Below are 21,357 nucleotides of genomic sequence, written 5' to 3' on the forward strand. Positions count from 1 at the left end.
GTCTCCCTTACCACACCCTTCCAAACGAAACACAGCAGCGCCTAACACTGCCGTTATTAGGCAGAAATAGGTGTGGCCAGAGTCGATCCACAAAGGGTTCTACCACCTTTACTAAATTTAATCGAAATAGTCAACTGAACAAGTACAAATAGTATTTCAACTTCGCAAACTTGCAAATAAGTAAATAGACAGGCAGCTACAATACGGACAGATAACATGATAAGTTTGACAAATTTAAACAGATAAATCTTATCTCATCAATCGATGATATGCATCAAATTTGGCAACGATTTTGGCAGACCAAACGCTTCACGTTTTTATGCAACCGTGTACGTGGTGGTTCGCATATTAGATTCAAATGTAAAAATAAGTATAGAACTTATCACGAGTGCCATGGTCACCAAAATGAAATAATATATATAAATTTAAGTCAATAATTTAAGCAGAAGGCGAACCCAAAATACGCAGTACTGTGACTCCTAAGTAAGCCATGTCAGACGTCATTAAGAATAAAATATGGCAGAAATATAATAAATGTGACGGTATTGTAATTTTACTGCGAAAAAAGATGCACTCTCTCACATAAATAAAAAAATTCAATGGAAATAGGGTTTTAAAAATTCAAACGGCGAGTTCATACTAATTTTCAGATTTGTTTATTTCACGAGCACTCTGGGACGGCATTGTCCATGCATAATAAATATACGAGTAATAACGCAAATCGGACACTCGTAGAAGGGTTTCCGGTGGCCGTGCACAGCGCGACACAGATTCAGAAAATGTTAAAACATCAGTTGCCATAGTTTTAATTCTATTGGATCTACGGACACGGTGTAACACGGCGGCTAGCAGGAAAACGCAGCCGGTCCTAATGTAAGCATAACATGACGCGCCTACTAGAAATGGCTAGCGCTTTCGCATTCATCGCTTGCGTGGTCGCTGTGGGCAAGTTCAAGGCTGGTCAGCCCTCGCTTCCCATTGCATGTGCATACACATTAATTCCGCTCACAAACACGACTACCACCATTGTCTATCACTTGAGAACCGGGGTCGAGGACCCTATAAAGGATTAATGACACTATTGTAGGGAGTTATACGTTCTGCTCCTTTTATCGCTTTCGCCCACCACCTGCAGCTGCACTCGCGATAGTTAAAACGTTCCCTTTATGGCGCGGATTTAAATTAATAGATATGACATAAATAATATTGGAAAGGGTCATAAAACAAACGTTTTTCAAACTCATCTATCGTGCAACGAGCGCTATATTCATTCCGAAATCAGTAAGAAATAGAAATAAAACAGTAATTGGGGCTATAAAAGTTTTAGGGCAGAAAACATCACGTTAAATATGGGTGCAGTAGGTGTGGTCAGGTCAGAGGTGTGTAAATCCATATATTAGGATTACACGCATCATTGAGAATTTTTTTGAAACACTTGGCTTCCTTCAACGAAAATGTGAAAATGAAATCTTTCAGATACGATTTGAATAATTGAATTTGCCTGCCTTTGAACTTGGTTTAATATTAACTCTAAGCTCGAGAAGAGATCGAACTTTATGGCAGTAACATTAAGTTAAAAGGATCATAATTCCTAGTGACTCCAAACCGGAGGCTCCACAATACTTTACTTATAACAAGAGTTTAAAGCGTTGCTGGGTTCTGATTCAAATAATATCGTAATGAGAGACATATAGACAAGGTGTTTAAATAGTCCTTAGTGGTGGTGGTCGACTTCTGATAGACCTTCAATCGTTCAGATATTTCATGCTCGTTGACTTCTTCAATTTTATAACAAAAAAAAATCAACGGGTTGCACTCCCATAGTGCCGGCAGAAGAGAAAACTTTCGAAACCTAACCTTCATAATAAAATTTATCAATAAAATTTAAACTGACATCCATTGACATGATTTTTTCTATGCTGACACCGGATGACATTTTGACTTTTGCAGTTTGCTTTGCCGTTTTACGAATTTTCGATCAGGTCACGTGTCCTGACACGAGTTTAACATTTTTACCCATCTCAACAAGTGCACAGTGCCGCTAAAGAAGTTTTCACTTCAAAAATGTAACGTATCAATTGGGAACAGTACCCTTACCATGAGTTTTTTACGTTTTGAAAATTTGACGTTTTACTTATTGTTACGTTTACTCAGTCTACTGAAGCAAACGTAACAGAAAAAGGGATTGAGTAAACGTAACGTAAATTTGTGGGATGTTTAGAAAACTCATGGTAAGGTTACAGAACGTAGACAATGTGACTGAAAATGTACCTGAAAATAACTATTCGTCGTATGCACTGAAAAAGTTATATAATGTATACTCGAGGTCATATCTATCGATTTAAACCGACGCTTTCTTTATAGCTCTCGGTGCTATTGAATGTAGGAATTCCTCATGCAGGTGGTACCCTGTCGAAATGATTTTATTCTTCGACGCAGCAATAACAACGCTGTTCAGAATAAATTGGTTAACCGCACTCCTCGTCCGTTTGTGGTTACGTTTTCCTTTGAAATGTAAAAAGTAAAGAGCGAAATTACATGCTATTATCCAATTTTAGTTAAGAAATATAACGGAGAAATATAAAATGGAATTCGTTGTAAAGATTTAAGCGATTTTTTTAAATAGCTTCCCGGAGTTTGTACTTTTGTTTTTTAAAAAAAGTTTAGGTCATGATAAGAAATCGTAGATAGTGTTTTTTTTTTGCTACGGGGAAATACTCTACGACCCTGTGTATGATTGAAGTTATCGTTTTCCTTGTAAAGTGACCCGTGACTAGGTATTTTTTAAGGTTCGATTTAAGAAAATATCTTTGGAATAAAACTGAATACATTATCTTTTTTGCATGTTTTGCTTTAACTATGCCTAAATGTCTTCCTTAATAATAACCTAATGCTAATTTGGTTTGGTATACTGCTTTCTTATTTTTTGTCGTAATGCTACTTATTAAGTAAATAACGGAGTAAATACTACATTATCTCATACAAGTAAAATTTTATTCAGGTTTTTACTGAGTTTGTAATTTATTAAAATTGCAAAAAAGGAACATAATTTACTTTTGAATGCATGGATGAGTTATGTCCAATTATTATTGAACAGGTTTCCAGTTATAATTTTATATTTATTAAGTGCGCATTATTTAAATAATTAATAATTCAATTCGTACATTATTCAAATTGAATTATATTACGTAATTGTAATCGTACAATTGTATTATTGTGAATTGTTATTGTACGTATAAACTGAAGTCTACTAATCACCTACTTATTTTGTGAAGTTCTGACTCTCTTTATGGGGGTAGTCTGCTATGTTCAGTAGTAGGTTGAAAAAGGTTCGAATCATCAAATCGTCGTCGAAATCAATCTATTATATATTTTGATTACTAAAGACCGAAACTTGACAGTTTCTATTTATTACAAAATTTTCCCTACCTTTTTTTTTTTTTTTTTTGTTGACGAGGGGGAAACCTTCAAAAGGTACCCTATGCCGTGGGAGCGGCACGGGGTTATGTGGGAATCTTACCGCACTAAAACCCCCCCGGTGGCCGTCCTCGGCGCTGCGTAGAGGACTCCGGGATTCCGGGATCTCCAACGGAACGCAACCGGAGTCCACTTGGCGCGTTGCCCCGTCGGGCTCCGCCCAGGTGAGCTTGAAACTCACCACACCATCTGGTGTTCACGACGGTATGCGACCACACATACCGCCGTCCATCCCGGGGTTGCTGGCCAGGCGGTTCGAGCTCCCACTCTTGCCGTCCACAACCCCGGAAGCCCCCTTTTAATCGCCTCTTACGACAGGCAGGGGATACCGTAGCCCTATTCTGGTCCCGGAACTACAGGGACAAAATTTTCCCTACCAAATTTCTTGCTTACTATAAATTGTTTAATTTCGATGTTTGAATAGATTGGTTATTAATAATGGACGCCAGAGGGCACGCATCTACATGCACAAACCATGCACCAATGGGACATTAACGGCTTGGTAGTGATTTATTAACTTTATTTATTTATTTAAATATAATATAACACAAGCGTAACAATCGCAACACCTCATGGAACGTTAATAAATTTAATGGCCAGTGCACTTGCGGTAAATTGAATCTGATAATGTTTACTTGGCAGATGTCGGTAATGCGGTAGTGGATGGAACTGTTATTCCTAATAGATTGCAATGCCACTCTAAGCGCTATAATTCACTTTGTACGTTTGTCTGTGTTTTATATTTAGATGGTAGCAGTCGGGTAGTAGATGTAATTGTTAGTACTTCTGACCAAGACACACAAATTGACAATTTTATGCTTTATTTGTTTTAGCAATTGTTTGTAAAGATTGAATAAAAAAACTTGTAAAATTAAATTGAGTTAAAGAAATTTGTAGTTCCAGGTTTTAATAACATTCATTTTATTGGTCTATTGTTTTAAATTACTTTACTTATAGAGTTTTAAGAAGATAACTTTCTTCTGTCATTATGATGTGGTGAGTAAGACTAAGTTTCTTATAAATGAGTAACTAAAAATTACATGAAATTTTATTAAAAATATTTGTTCCTCATGTCACTCGAAAAGAAATATCTAATTAGTTCTTATGTTTAGACTAATTGGAATCAGACTAATACAATTACCAGTTCTAATGTTCAGAATAATGCTGTTCTTTATAGTTAATACTATTAGTTAAAAGGAAGTGCTGACCTATTAGCAGGTGTTCCGGCCTGACTGGCGATGCCCAGATTTCCGACACTATCTGACGTTTCCAATTTATATGAGTTAAGTGAAACACTTCACGAAAGATGCTTTCTTTATATGGAAGATTAAGATCGTAACGTTAAAAGTCTTCCACATTCTCAGAGGAAGTTTACGCCCAGCGATGGCACTCTTGTTATATTTATTGTTGTTAAACAAAAATTGTCCGTTGTTAATGATGATTAATATTAATCTCCTTATTCTATAACAAACATCACTATAGAAGTTGATCTTTGGTTGGCCCTAGATCATTATGCCGATAATAAAGATCTAAGCAAACATGAGTCATCAGTAGCTAGTCTACAATAAATTATAGTACGAAATCATTGACTGTGTCACTAGTCGCAGTTTTTGCATACAATCGTATGTGAACCGTCTAGACGTACCGGAGTATCGTAATGAGCAGGCGTTGCGCCAAGGTGCTGATTTACTCGGCGAATTTGCTGAATATACTCCCGGTGTGTCTCCGTTGAAGCGGAGTTGAATATGTTCCTCTATTTTGGTCTAAGACAAGTACAAAAGTTTTTTTGTAATGTCTCGAGTGTGCAGTAGTCGTCGTATGGATTTGTAAGGCTGACCAATGTGTCTGAGTTGGGATCCAAATCCAACCCTCGGTCAAGCAAACGTGTTCATGAATTTAGATTTGTGTTCTAGTTCGGTTGTTTATATGTAGAGTAATGGGGACCCTATAACCATTTCATTATATTTTATTAAATTTTGTTGCATTGACCTTATGCATTTTTTGTACCATGAGTATGCTTCGTACCATGAATTCATAATACGAGTATATTAGCATTCTTTCGATTTTTCATCGATATTTTGGGCTGTATCGATCATGTAACATCAGCTGAATTGTATAGCTTTTCCAACTTTGTCACATAAAAAAAAAATCGCGGATATACCAACGTTGGCTTACACGACTTCCTCAGTTTATTTACATCAGTGTAGCAACTGATAAAGTAGTAACTGCCATCAAACGTTGCAGAATGATCTACGTGCGTTTTGCAAATAAATTTGCGACTTTGGCAGCACGGTTTATGCTCGTTCTAGTTCGACGCCCTTGCAACCTGTTAGTTTGTTTGTTCTCTTGTCCTGTCACGTGACGTTTGCGTTCTTATGTCAATGTTTATTGGGATTTCGTAAGGATTGGATATTTGCGTTGGATGTTTGAACGCATAGGTCATGCCGCGCTCCGATGCATCTCGATGCGGTTCCTAAGATACGTTAAGTTACGAGTATGTATGTATGTGTGTGTATGTGAGTAAATACAAAATACTGGTGTATCGTGTAATTTCATTAGAATTTCTTTTAGTGCTATATTGCGGATGGGAATTTATATTTCGATATCTATTTTTATTGTTATAGTCTAGAAAATTATAATAATATGTATATTAGTAACTTCGCTGACTGGTATAAGCTGTCTTATGTATTTTCTTCTAGCGTAAAATATCATTTATTGCGGTGCTAGCAAAATGCTCCTTCTTATTAATAAAGAATATTTGTCTTCATATTGAGAATAATAGGGAAAAATTCAGGATCTTTTGTGATACCATCAAAACATTCATTTGTTAAAGTAAGAACACATTTGTAATATGCATGTAATACTTCTTGTGATGCGTTTAACATTTTGTTCCTGGACTGACATCGAACCCAAAAAGAATGTAAAAGAAGATCGAATTACAGTCGTTGTGGCTTGAAACAATTAAAGTTTATATAGCGATCGTTAAGCAATAGTAATTTTGGCCAGAAACGATACGACAGTAAAACTGAATCCGTACTGACGTGGGCGTGGTTTACAACACAATGCTCTCTCCTTCATTGGGAACACACGACACGGCACGGCACGGCACCCACACCACAGACATAATATCGAAATAGACACCGCAAGAGTATGTACTTAAGAATAAGTAGCAAATATTTATATAATTGTTACAAATTATACAATTTTATACAATTCATCATTTATTCTTTGCCGTCGGTGTTTTTGGTCCTAAAAACGACTTTTCGATTATAGTTCGATGTCTATGCTTTGAATCAGTCTCGCTCGAACATAACTACAACCTCTTTATGACATAAATGTAATATTCATACAGGCATACTTGTTTTTAATACATGCGCTATCTATTTACATTTTTGTCCATATCCGCCACTTGTGACAGAAGTCCTGACAGAAGCGGCGCCGTGTCGTGTCGTATCAATGAAGTAGAGCCCAATGTCCGTCTCATTGGATTGAATTGCGAATTGACTCAGTCCAATGCAATTTTAACAAAACGTAATACGAACGGACTCGTAACCGCTGGATGGGGGCGATTACCCCAAAGGAGAAATGGTTTGCGCTAAGTGACTTCAATTAGTTGTCTTTTAAGTTGTTCCGTGGATTACCTACTGCAATCGCACTAAATGCATTATACATACTGCAAATGTATACTACTAAATGAATGAAGAATTTTGATGTAATATATTATATTTTACGGTTATTTCGATACTTATATAAAATGCAGTAATAAACGAGCATACAGTTCATCTGATTATAAGTGGATTGTGTCTGAAGATTGTGTTGGAACACCTGGGATAAACCGAAATAGGAGTCCCGAAACGAACCAAAAAGAGTTCTACCATATTCAAAATTTCCAATGCGATTTGTAACTTAGAGCAACCATTGTGTTTTAAATTGAAGATTGGATGGATTGAATTGTGTTTAAGACACATTTAGGTAAAATACCTAAATATCAAAAGACCTCTCAACATTTGTAACGTTTTATGATAAATTTCAGAAGTGTCGATCTATTTGGAATATGATTGCAAATGTATGTAACATAAGAAAAAAAAGCAAGTACAAGAGTAACATAAGAAAAACACTTTTTATTGAATGACATCATTTTTATTATAAAGTGTTTAACCATTCTCGGTACGGTATTTCAGAAACAAGACATACCAGGTATTACCAGGCGCGCTGTCCACAACCTGTCGCCGTTTTAATTAGGTTTTTAAAAGGCCCCCTTATTAGGCAGGTCCTGAAGAGACACGCTGTCTTCGAGTGTTAATATATTCCAGTCAGGCCAGTCTGTCGGTGTGAACTGATGTGTATGGTGATGATCGGAGACGGAGAAGTGTGGGATACAACGGTTTATTGCAGAAATGGAGGAAAGATAAAAACTTTATGTCCTTTTGGTATTACGAATGTGGGTAAAGGAGTGATGCTCTTACTCACGCTACGCTCAGACTGATTTATGACTAGAAATAAAAAAAAATAATAGGTATAAGATTTTCATAAGTTTACTTCTTCGACTTTTCTACTACTGTCTACTACACGTTATTAACAATTGAGACGACGATTTAAATGTGAAAGAATTACCTTTACCCTCGCCATGACGTCGTCTACATTCTAGGACGAAAATGCTGCTATTCTTACTTACTCATAATTTAATTAAACATTTTAGGAAAATTGATAGAACTATGTTGAACAAATGTAATGTCTATTCATCTTAAAATGTTATTTAAACAAGAAACTTTAGATATTCAAGGAAATTGCGAACTCCGCGTAGACCTTTAGAGGCCATAATGACGAAACCAGGAAAGCACGATCTTTCTAGAAACGTGCCGATCTGCACGTTCCATGATGTTCACCTTTTACTTACATTACTCCATCTGCGTGACTCTACATTACGTGATAAATTGTTACAGCTAAAAGGTACACCTACATAACATAAATTATATTATGTGAACATTTATTTCTGTCTAATCATATCAGTTAAGCGCTGCTGTGTTTAGCTTAGAAGGGTGTGGTAAGGGACATTTACTTATCCGAGGTGTTCCAACTCAACCGCCCTGGGTAGCAACGCATATATGGCCAATCTCAGGTAGGAATCTCATCTTATCTAGGGTTGATTACAGACGTCCATGGGTGGCAGTAGCCACATACTATTAGGTGGATTACGTGCCCGTTTACTACTTTGATATTAAAGAAAACGTAGTGTTATAATATGTTCCTATGATATATAGGGTTCTTTTTTATATCTAGAGCCTAGATTTTCTCATATCTAGTGAATAACACGCGTCTAAAACTAATACACAACATTTTCATAATAACAGAAACCAAGTTGAGTTAAAAGTCACCGTTTTATATAAATAATATAGTCGTAAATATTATAATTTGTTGACATTGTTAATTATTTATAAGTTGGAATTTATAAATAAGAGAATACTGATATTCTCTGAGTCGAGTTCCAAATTAAGAATTTTATTATACATGTTCATAATAATTAACATTGTTTACTTACGGGAAATATAAAACCTTTTTACTGTGAATACAAAGGAAAATAAAGAGCGAGCCTTTTGAATTGAAATGAAACGTGAGCTACTCGTACTTCCTCGATTGTTAATAATTATGATTGCTATTCATTTATACATTAACTTATAACAAGTTTCCGTTCACAGTGCTCTCTCCGTTATGTGGTACACGGTTTTGGAAACAGTTTTCACGACGGAATCCAAAATATTTTGCAGTCAACATTTAGGTGATCCACTCTCTGTTAAGTCCTCTACCATTAAGTAGAAATCCTGTGAAAATCAGTTTGGATTTTTGAAGATTAGGACATATAACAAAATCAACAGAAGAACAAAAATAAAAATGCAAAAGTGACAAAAGGGTAAGGGCTTGGGTTGAACTGAACCAGTAGACTATACGTTTCTTCTAACTTTTGAAACTAACAGACAGACGGTTTATTTTTTATTTATCTATAGGTCTTCGTAACCCGATCGGTTCGAATCATCACATTCCAACAGCTCATATTTATTTGTTTTGAATATGATTAAGCATAAACAATTGTATAGGATTTCACAATAAAGTATGTCAATACACTTACATTACAGTTCACAGTATGTACCTACATAACTATATTATGTATTAACAATTATTGCCTCCGCCAACTTATACATTCTAGCATGGTATTTAGGATTTTACGGAAACCATAATTCTTTTCAAACTCCAAAGTCTAAGAACCAAAGTCCGGTGTAAAATTAATTAGTATTATATTTTAATTTACTTGTACAGGCAGACAATTAATAAAATAACCACATAATCTTTAAAAATAGTTTTTATTTGTAAGTAAATGACATATTTTTTTATGCAGATTAATTGTGTATTAGCATTTTCATTTGTAAGTACTAAGGGTAGCATAATATCATAGGCGGTTGACGACGTAAACTATCCTTCGTAACCTAGTACTACTATAAGCCAAATGGGACGCTATCATATTTTATACCGACGCCACACAGTATAAACATAGAGGCCAGTTGGCTATCGTAAAAGCTGAGATGTGACTAGCAACTGGACCCGCCACGGTCCGTGTCAACTCAAAAGAGAGAGGCGGCTAGGCTGGGGAGGCGACCAGCAATCTTGGAGTCCCATTGTCGCACTGGTCGGCCACCGATACGGCCGTGCGGGAACTGCGCGCGCGCATGCATGCACCATTCGATATAATAACGAATAGTAACGATATATGGTGCATGAATCGAAAAGTGATCGATAACGCGACAGTGGCGTGACGTAGGTAATGTGCGGTGGACGGTGCGCGGTTGTCGTAACGATACGGTTTTCGTGTTTTTGTTGTGCGTATGCGCCGATTCGTGGGTAGGGCTGCCTGGGTTGATGATGAATTTTAAATGTATTATTTTATGTGTTGTCTAATAGAAATTAATACCTTAATAGATTCATTGACGAGTGATGACGTAAGCGAAAAATAAACAATTTTTTATTTCATATATTTTTGTATTTTAATGTTATATTCAGATTTATACTATTGATTTTATTACAATATTTTAATGCGGATAATGGAACAGGCTTTCTAACAATTAAAATGTATTTAATATCCAGTATTAAAGGTAAGAATTGTTCTTTTACAAAAAATGATCAAAATTTTAATCAATTCTACTCAACTTCCATTGCCAGTAAATTGTTATTATTTTTAAATTTGCAAAATTTAATTATTATGTCTATAAAGTACAAGTCGACTTTTATATTTTTAGAGCAAAGTAGGCAGCCCTAGTATTATGATAGAAATATATGACGTCACTTTACAAATACGGTTTTATCGGTCATTGCTTTTAGAGTGAATTTAAGTTCCTGATTATGTGAATGTACTAAAAATATGCGTTTTGTTAAACATAATAAAACATAATATGTTTCCCTTAAACATAAATAAATAAGTAAAATATGCATATAAGTAATGTCAAAGATCAAAACTCTACAATATCAGTTGTAATCTTCTATAAGATTTTAAACTTACGTTGTAAGTAGTAAGTCAAAATATTATCGTAGTTTATTCAAATTTCGAAATTTATCGAGGATAACTCCTAGAAGGCTTTGTAGCGGGCATAGTTTAAGCAAACCTATGAGATAATATTACTGTTCAATGTTTACCTCGTGTGGAGTTATCCTAGAATACTATTATGTTCTATATCCCCTGTAGATGTTGTAGGAGTTGATTACGGAACTAAATTTATGAGACTGTGCACATGTAAATGGTAATATGTACTATTTGTAGGAGATTCCTTCATTATGTTATTATTTTATACAACTAGACGATTTTATACGACCTACGAATCAGATAAAAATACGCCTAAAGGCTGGATTTGATTGGCTCTTACAAGAGCACCATATAGCCTCAAAGATCTCAACCAATATTATTAGTAGACGCGGTTCTACATTAGATCTTTTTGACTTATATATTGCCAAAAGTTTTGCATTAGGAGTTTATTTGATGTCTTCGTCCACGTTCGTGTCACTCGGCGGGGCCCTACACCGTGCATTTTATTACAAAAGTCCTCAGGCAAGTGCCTATTATTTTAATAACAAGTGTTGCGAACGCGATAGCGATCGCGCTCCAAGCTATCACGACTTGCTTCATGGGAGGAAATTCGTAAGCTTGGCGTTTGTGAGTCGAAAATGAAATAAATAAAATTAGCCAAGTTTGATTCGAACTCACCCAAAGCCATAAAAGCAGCCATTATTATCCATAATTTAGAAAAAAATCAAGTGTCAATTGACAACGGTTCAATAGGTAGAGGCCTACGACAGGCAGATGGACAGACGGACAGATATCGCAAGCTTAGTACAAGGATCCGGTTTTTACCCTCTGGGTAGGAAATCCAAAAAAAAACTGGGAAGGCAGAATTCCTTGAAGATAAGACTCTTGAAAGTAGCATCAGGGTATCCTAGATTAAGAGTAAAAGGCGATATATAAAATATCGCGTTTTATTGCATCTCTCTTGCCTAAGTTAGTATGCGTTTTAGTAGTAATTTTAAACGATGTTAATACATACTAGCTTAAGATAAAGCTCTATTGTTTTCTGTAACATAAATTTTAATTACCGGTACAAAACGCACAATACCAGTAGTTTATTCTTGATAATTAAAAGATATGTAAATAAGGTAAGAGTATTTTATTAATTAGTCAAAGGCACATGAAATGCATCTACCATGTACAGAAAAACAGGGACACTGTCAAATTGTCAGTTACAATATTTTTCTTTTACCACCGAGCATCGAAAAATCAGATAACACAAGCATATTTGCATAAGCACTCAGCTTTCATGATATTATTAACTCGAGTGTAACATTGCGTCATAAAATGTAACAAAACCCTTCGATACGAAAACCCGTCCGTGGCTGGCGACCTCAACCTTGATCCAACAGCATCTGCCGATCCCGTATCGGGGTTATGTACTTCACACATTTTTAACCCACTTACATACATACTTTATACGTATCATTTGTTTGTTTGAACGATCGGTAACATGCGAACGAACGTGTTTTGTGTGCGAATTGTAATGTTGATGCAAATTGTTCGGTTTTTTTATTAGGGTTTGTTTTTTTCTTTTTGATTTATTCCACTATGGTAACATGGGTAAATCGAAATGAAAAATCGGTAACATAGTTTTTTTTTATTAGTGGTTGTTATTATTTTTGTTTTGCCAATTTATCTCAACAGAGGCTTTTGAAGCATCAATAAATTTGAAATCAATAACAATGTCTACAAAATTAAACAGAGATTTAGAATGTTTCTAACTTGTTTGGTTAGTTAATCACCAATTTCATATTTAAAAAAATGGTTAATATATTTTTTCAAAAAGTAATTACACATAGTACATAGTTGGACTTTTTAAAATAAATTATTTTCATGTAAAAGATGCGAAAACACTGTAAACTATTTTGGCGAATATTTTTTATTCCATTTTTTCCCATTCAATGTAACCGATTTAGATGACAAGCTTATATACTTTACGTTTAGGAATTACTATTCGTTACTTGGATTTTGTTGTCAATGACTTAAGTCACTAGACTTTAATATGAAACAAGATAGACAGACAAATATATTAATTAAATTTTGATGTAGATAATACGAGTAAATTTATATTACTTTCAATTTAATATTTTGCAATAGTTATTTAGCAAATAACTACTGTAGTAAATTACAAATCGAAAAGTATTGTTAATAGTCCATTATGAAGAAACGCAACAAATTTGTCACAATACATTTCAAGCACACAACGTTTTCAACGGAACCAATTATCGATTTCTCAATATCAATTACATCGGCGGTAATGAATTATCGGTTCGCTACAGAAGGATGTGGAATGTCGAATGAGGCTCTCATAAAAGCAAATTTCGCTTCGACATTCCGTTGTGTTCCGAGCGACGTCGAGGGCATCCTGTTGACGTTTAATCGTATTATATCATTCCGAAGTATTACAAGGCACTAGAACGCGCAAATGCATGTATGCATGCACTTGTAAATAGTATAATCTATGCGAGTAGGCATCGACTGGTAATCTTTTAAAGGAGTTTAGTGTATTGGGTATCTTTAAAAGTAAAATGCTTATTCGTGTGAATCTGCTGTTTTGCTTTTACTAGTTTTGATTTTAGTTTGTGCAGTTTTTTATCAATAACTCGTAGCACGTAGAGATTTCTTATTACTAAGTAACCTAAAGGTTGATCATTCGATTTAAAATAAAATAACCAGTGCTTTTAATTTAAGTGAAAATTTGCTAAAAGATATCACGGTTCAAAATGACCATTTCGCTCCGTCACATTTATCTGTTCTATAAAATTCTTAAATGTATGTGCATAACAGGTATACAATCTTATTTTTAAGAAATTACACAAATTTACCAGCACGCAATAAGAACTAAAGAAAAAATACTAAGTACACAGTCCACTTAAGTATTATCTTATTGTAAAACGAAAAACAATGGTAATTCACTTTAACGAACGTACGTGAACGTGAGTCAGAGCTGTGGGTGCCTCATTCCGTATGCGCGTGCGCAGCTAATAGGAAATGCACTCGTGTTTACTCGGGGAAAGTCGCATGGAAAACATCCATGCATTTGTTATGTAGCAACGAACCGGTAGGTAAATCATAGGATCTACAAAGTAACGTTGAACGCAATCTGAAGTTGTATGGGAAACCGGTAGCGAATAGGTAGACTTCATGCACCATTGAGATTTTTTTAAGAACTATCAGACGTGCAGGTTTCCTCGATGCTTTCCTTCAGCGATGATAGTTAAATTCTAACATGCACATATGTACCTTTGAAAAATCAAAAGTGCGTTCCTGGTTTGGTGCACTTACGATTTTTCAATGTATATAAATATTACAAATTAATTGTCATATGCTTAATCGGTGAATCAAAGAATCGTGAGGAAATGTGCTCTCCTGAGAGTTCTAAAAGACGTTCTGAAATGGCCAGCGCTAAGGATTATGATTTAAAACCCCTCTCATTCTGAGGGGAGGACGTGTCCAGGAGTGGGACAGTGCAGTTGACAAGGAATGAATCCCTTTAATAGGATTGGCGTCTATACTAGTACTATGGAGCGACTGCACAACGGATCGCATTATGTAATACAGTATGTGAGCAGTAATTTAAATCGCCTGCCTGTTTCAAAGTTCACATTACAGCTAGAGCATCCGGTGTTTGGTTTGCTCTTGTATAACAACATTCAGCGGAAGTAATTATCGCTGCCCATTTGTCACTTGTGATTTACTGATGTTTAAAGAACTTTATTCTCATGTATTAGAATTTATAGGTGGCAAGATTTATGTGGTTCGTTGATACAACTTTCATACATACATATTTGTAAATAGTAGCGTTGCCGGGTGATGGTTTAAAGTCACATTAAAAAGCGCGCGATTACAAGTTATTTTTAATTTAAAAAATATGTTGATTTAAAAAAACTTTTAATAACTAGCAGGTGTGAAATTAAGGACAACCATAAAATATTTTATTATCTAATCACATCATTTATGAATAACATGTGTATTAATATTAATTTATTGCTTTATAAATATATATTCATATTTTATACTACCAGTTTAGTTACTAATTCATTAAATTAATAATCCTATTAAATTAACCTAAATGAACATTCGATAGATATAATCAATAAAAATATGAAAACTTAATCCCATAAACATATTACTAAGTTGCGATCATTTTAGTTAACGAATACATTTTCATAAAGTTATCTGATGAAACAAAATTACATGTGCACGTATAAGTTACTTGGAAACTTACTCAGAAAGGTATCATTAACACAGTGTTTCGCGGCGTGAAGTACAATAAAGCGAGTACAGGAAGCCCTAATTTGGCACCTACGATATTTTTATATCTTTATAAGTAGCTTATGTTTTCTGATTGTGGATTCGAGTGCGTAGTGGTGGCAACCTGATGCTGTAGCGAATACCAGTGGTCACATTTATCTTTTTGGCTATCTACTAAATGAACTAGCTTATATCTGTCAATGATAGTAATGTTTCTGATTTATAAAGTAAAATTTAGAATTGATTCATTTTCAAAGATTAATTCCTGCATATTTTTTTTTCTCGTTATACTAGTGTTAATATAATATTGGTGGTTATACAAGTATAGATATCATCATTGTAGTCTGACTACTGCCTATAATAGTATGTATGATTCTTATTTTTTGTTACTGCTATGCTATCATGGTTTATGAATGTCATTATTAATCTATTTGTTCACGTATTTGCATCTATCATATCATGACATTAGTTCACATACTGCCCTTTAATAGGAATATGTACGAGCACATTTTTTTCTTTTTGTTATATTTCCATTTCCTCATATCGTATCGGAATAAAATATATCCCAGTTTTTAAGTGTAACCATAAGTTTTAAAACACAAAAACAATAATCAAAACGAATCGAATAGTTTTTGTGTTATTCTCGAACAAACAGACAAACAACGGTTTTATAATAATATCACAAGTAATACAGAAATCGATCGCCGCTTTTTCCCGTCTCGGATGATAAGCGGTACTCGGTCAGTCGTCGTGGAGATGGCGTCTTGTTTTCTGAATATCACTTTCGGTTAACGGTAATATTACTACGACGTGACTATGAAGTAATTAAAACGGTACGCTGTGCTGTATAAAGAATTTAACAGTAACCGCCGCGGTACGTTTGGTGAAAAAATTGCGGATGGAGAATTGACGGCTTTATCAAAATTGTACGCGGTCGTTGACCCCCCGGTTGCAGCTGTAAGCCGCTTGTCAGTACGTCGATGGGCGAACGAATAACGATTTATGAGGTCATTCGTAGCGCCACACAATCCATTTAATCAATTTTTGCCTAATAAAATTTGATAGTTTCTAATAGGTAGAATTGTTACATTTCGATCTTTGGGAGGTATTTTGGATAGATTGATTTGGATAACGACAGTATCTCTATTTATCTTTAGTGAGCCCACTGATTTGTTTGATTTAAATTGCTGTTAATATTTCTTTTTTTTTATTTTGATGGATGGGTTACCCATTCCGGTTTTATGGTATAAGTAAAAATTAATGCTCAAGACTGTTTCACGCTATAACGCTTAACATAGAGAACTTTGAGATCCACAGTCGGTCACGTAGACATCTTACTTGTAATTATGAATTTAGTTTGATTTTTTGGGTTGGAGTGTCTATGTTCGTCTGTATGTGTTTATGGCACATACGATAATAATAATAGGTATATATAATAAATCATACAGGAACACTTTAATTTATTGGATTTTTTTTAACGCGAGATATTTATTTGTGATTACTCGTAGCCAATGAGACACACGTCTGTCTTAGAAAACCTATCGTGAGTAAAGTGTGCCAGATCGTTTTATTGTGTTTACTCGCTGGATGTCGCTAAACCGTGATTACGTGTGCTCGCTAATTTCGTGCTAATGTGTTTTTGTGATGATGCAGGTCATGCGAGTAGACCTATCTGGGTTGATGGATTAGTGATGTGGGAAACGGTTACAATTGTATACGCTGGTATACAATGGAGGGTTACAATAGACGTTAGAACAAAAAATAAAGATGAAGAATTTAATATAACCTCCCGTTAACCTAATTTGTGTAAGTATGCTATAAACAAATAAAGAAACACAATATGCTATTGGATGGAATTAAATAATTGCAAAAAATAATTGTGATTGTGTGCCATTAAATGAAGAAAATACTGGAATAAAAATATTACTTTTGCAACGTTATTAGAGTCTACAATGTAAACGATATTCCTATATACAAGTGCGAGTTTGGTTTGAATAGAATATTCAGCGAGGCCTTGTCTATATTTTTTTCATCTGAAGTATGGGCATTCATTGTACGGTTAGCTTACAGTAATAACCAGCGGAGATTTTTTCGATATAATGTCGTCGACGGTCATAGCTCTACATTATATTTCTTATGTTGTGGCTATTATGAACATAATAAAGCAAAATATATAAATACCCAGGCTCAGAGTAGGACCCTTATGATTTAGATAAGGTACAATTAGTATGGTCCGACCAGGGAGGTGCTGCCGTCGCACCTACTTTTATCACCTCCTAGTGTGAAACAGTTCTTGCATTTCAGTGTGGATGCTAGCTTTCATATGAGGCTAATAATATGAGATTTTAGGTGTCACAACGTATTGGGGATTGCCGTATGAGGGATTTAGTACAGATGACAGTGGTACTTTAACTTATCATGATTTATTTTTAAAACACTATATCGTATATATTTACCATATAAACCATACATTTTTCCTACGTCAAGGCACTCAAGATACCTACATACGTAATCCAATCAAAAATTCAATTAAATCGTGTATTATGCTCTGATTAAAGAATTATAATAACAATACTCGTATTATATGTAATTGCACTTATAGTCCGCAGTATAACAATAAGGAAAGAGAGAACACTAAGCGTGTCGGTAACTCAAAAAGTGTCAAAACGTTTACGACATAAGGAAACGAGTGAAGAAAAGGCAATTTCACGATATCTTTTTGTTGTTAATTTATTAATGGCAGTTATTTAATTGGTATTTTCAGTATTGATATAGCAAACGATCAGGCAATACACCTGTACCCTTACCATGAGTTTTTACGTTTTGACATATATGACTGTTTTGGTATTTGTTTACGTATTTGCTCATACAATTTCCAATCAGCGCCCCTAGCGGATTATATCAGAACTAGGAAATTGTATGGGCCAATACGTAAACAAATACCAAAACAGTCATATTTGTCAAAACGTAAAATCTCATGATAAGAGTACTGATGGTAAGTGGCTACTGCCGCACATGTACAGCTGTAATCAACCCCGGATATGATTATATTCCTATTTGAGGGTGGCAATAGACCGTTTGGTGTTAATAATGAGGATTAAGTTGGAACGCCTCCGAAGGTTAGTAGAATAAACTTTAAAAATTAATATTGAATTACTTGTCTGTTTTATCCAATTAATGATGCACAGTAAATGAATGATAAGTTTCGGTTCTACTGCTGTAACAGGTCAATATTTAAATAACAGGTCAATATTCTCAAATCCTGTAGATATGCTAGGAACGAGAATTTCCTAAATATCCCAAGGTATAAAAGGTTGAGAATCACTGTTTTGAAAATAAAATATCTTCAAAGGTTTTTGACATGTACGGATTGTTTATTGCGATCAATACAAATGTTTTATAGATAGCCGAGGGTGATGACACTAGGCCTACGATTGGAACATTTTGGACATTACCATTACATTACCCACCATGCCTAGCGATATGCCAGCTATGTAATTTTATTGTTCCGTGAACCAGATCGAAATGTCGGAACCGTTAAGTGTGAACGTTCTGATAGCGGAAATATATGTAGGTAGCCTGTTCAGTTTGACCATCGATAGCTCTATTGGAGGTCCATAACCCGTAAAAAAACGTAGAAATGCCAATCAAGGTCTACTCTAAAAATGAGGATGTTAAGTTTCGATTCAACCATCATCAACCATCATTCAGACCAGTGTGGATCTATTGCATATTATAAGTAAAGTTAATATATACGTAGGTGTGTAAGTTTGTTGTTTTTAGGGTTATTCTCGTTAGGGTAATGATTCGATGGTGATGGTAATTGCACCTAAAATTTATATATAAACTTTGTAAGGAACATAATTTTTGTAACATAAGATAGATACTTAAAATCTATTATATGTTCATGATCAATTATAGCTTAGGTTCATTTTGTGAGACATTAGCAATTTATTGAGGATCGACTCTTAGTACGGATGTACAGTCGCTGAAAATTATTTCAAAATGCTCCGTAAGGCTTCTGATGGTGGCAAACCTATCCGCCCACAAAATATTGATTCTAAACCGCAAATGTAAACATTTCGCCAATTTAACTGTTGCTGTTGAAATAATTCAAACGTACACAGCGTCCGAATCTTAATTTAATTGACCTCTTTCGCAATGCAATAAACACAGTCGTAGATTTCGCAAGAAAATCAAAATATTGTCCCGTTGTCGTTTCAGTTTGTTTCGAGGCGGTCGGTATATGAGTTATTGTTTATAGCCGGATATGCGACGTGGCGATTAATAATCGTGTCGTTTGGTACTTTATACTAAATTTGTTCTGTGCGATGACGACTCACGATTAGGATACGACTTGTTGTGACGTTTGTGTGGCTTTCGGCCGGAAACTTTTGAGGCTATGACGCTTTTCTTGTTTGTGTATAATAATAAACTTGAGGTATTGCCTTGAATATCAGATCTATTGCATGTTGTAAGTGCTATGTTTTGTCATCTGTAATTGCAACAAAATTTAACCTTATAATACGGCATATAAAATGTGATAGAGCTCAATAAAATGTATTAAACATAGACATATATAATGAGTCTTAAATGACTGAATAAGAAATAATTTGAAAAGTTATCAGTTTTCTTTCGATGATTAACCCTTGTATATTTGAAAATGAACGAATGTACTGCAACCGTACTATATAGAACAATAGGAACTTATATTTTGGTGAGATAACTTTAATTTACTTAATTTATCATCGAGAAGTTATTTACAATAGTCGTAGGGTCATAAAGCACTTTACCTTGCTTTAGCTTTTGGTATTCACGAATTGTTGGGTCAAATCGCCGCTGGTCATGCATTCGTTACTTGAATTATAATTCATAACTTACGCAATCGTAACATTCAATGGTTGTCTCTATAATTTCCGTTGTGCGTTTTGATTTTACAAGACATTAAATATTATGTTGCAAAGCAGCTGCGCGGAATGAGAAAACCATTGACGCGCCATAAATATATATTACAAAGTTTAACCCTTTACGTCTTTATTGGAACCTGATACCCGGTTACTGTATATAAAGAAAACGTTGAATAATAAAACTGTAGCAAAAAAATGGCTATATGAATATTGTTATATTTTTAAGTCGACGCCTCGGTGTAATACTCGTACATTTACATGACAGACCTATCAAATTAAAGGAAGGAAGAAGAATACTAATTATAACACATAAGAAAACACATATTTTCTTAACTTTCGGTACCTATCGTAACAATAAATTTGGTCTTAAAATATTCGTTTAATTTATAATCACAGATAAACATTTCCATATATTTGAAATGACGACGCTTCAGAATTTCAAATAGCACATAATTGTAATTATTAAAAAGTATTTAAACAACAATTCAATTTTTAATTGCACGTACATAATTGTACCAATTTGATGGTATAGGTTTAAAACGAATCTCGGAATAACTTTAACTACCCCTTCACCGTGTAATTGAATCGTCAGCTATTAATCTTGTTTTATTCGTTTTTCAGTTTAATGTATCATACAAGGCCTCGATTCATTTATTCGTTTTTTCAAATTTTACAATATTGACACCCATATGCAGTGAGTACATTCGTTATGGAAGAACCTTCAATAGAGGTTCCCGAAATCGTTGTAATCTAATGTTTGAAAGTTTAATTACTTTTTTTTCTAAAATATCTTTTTTGGAGCCGAATATAGCTAATACTTAACAAGAAATATTGAGATATAGGTAGTTTTACGCACTAAAAGTCTCTTTTTGGTAGTACTGTGTATTGGAAAGCTTGGGTCTCGAGAAACGCACTGCTGGCTGCAGTGATAACGTAATTAATCTGATAAATTCATGCTATGGATGTTTTTGTTACATCATCTAAAGCCCTCTCATAGAATAAAGAGATACCTACTGGTGACATAATTAGAGGATACTACTAGATATTTTAGCTGACAAAATATTAACTTTCTGTAATATCGATATATGCTATAACAGAAATCAGTGTAAGCAT

The 21,357-nt window shown here is 34.6% G+C and overlaps 1 protein-coding gene across 5 annotated transcripts in view; it reads left to right on the forward strand.

The window, feature by feature from the left end:
* The window catches only part of LOC140753982 (long-chain-fatty-acid--CoA ligase 1), a 74,734-nt gene that overhangs the window by 29,339 nt on the left and 24,038 nt on the right, over nucleotides 1-21,357 (forward strand). Inside the window, exon 1 of one of the 5 annotated variants that reach the window (XM_073088868.1) lies at nucleotides 10,129-10,288. The exons of 3 other annotated variants lie outside the window; for them this stretch is intronic. The gene's annotated coding sequence lies outside the window, so the exon portion shown is untranslated. Of the gene's footprint in view, nucleotides 1-10,128; nucleotides 10,289-21,357 lie in introns of those variants that run through there. One more of the 5 variants, XM_073088869.1, reaches the window with a different exon arrangement.

The sequence above is a fragment of the Epargyreus clarus genome, unplaced genomic scaffold, assembly GCF_041222505.1.
Source record: "Epargyreus clarus isolate Ecla_fem2 unplaced genomic scaffold, WU_Ecla_fem_2.2 ptg000027l, whole genome shotgun sequence".
Taxonomy (NCBI): domain Eukaryota; kingdom Metazoa; phylum Arthropoda; class Insecta; order Lepidoptera; family Hesperiidae; genus Epargyreus; species Epargyreus clarus.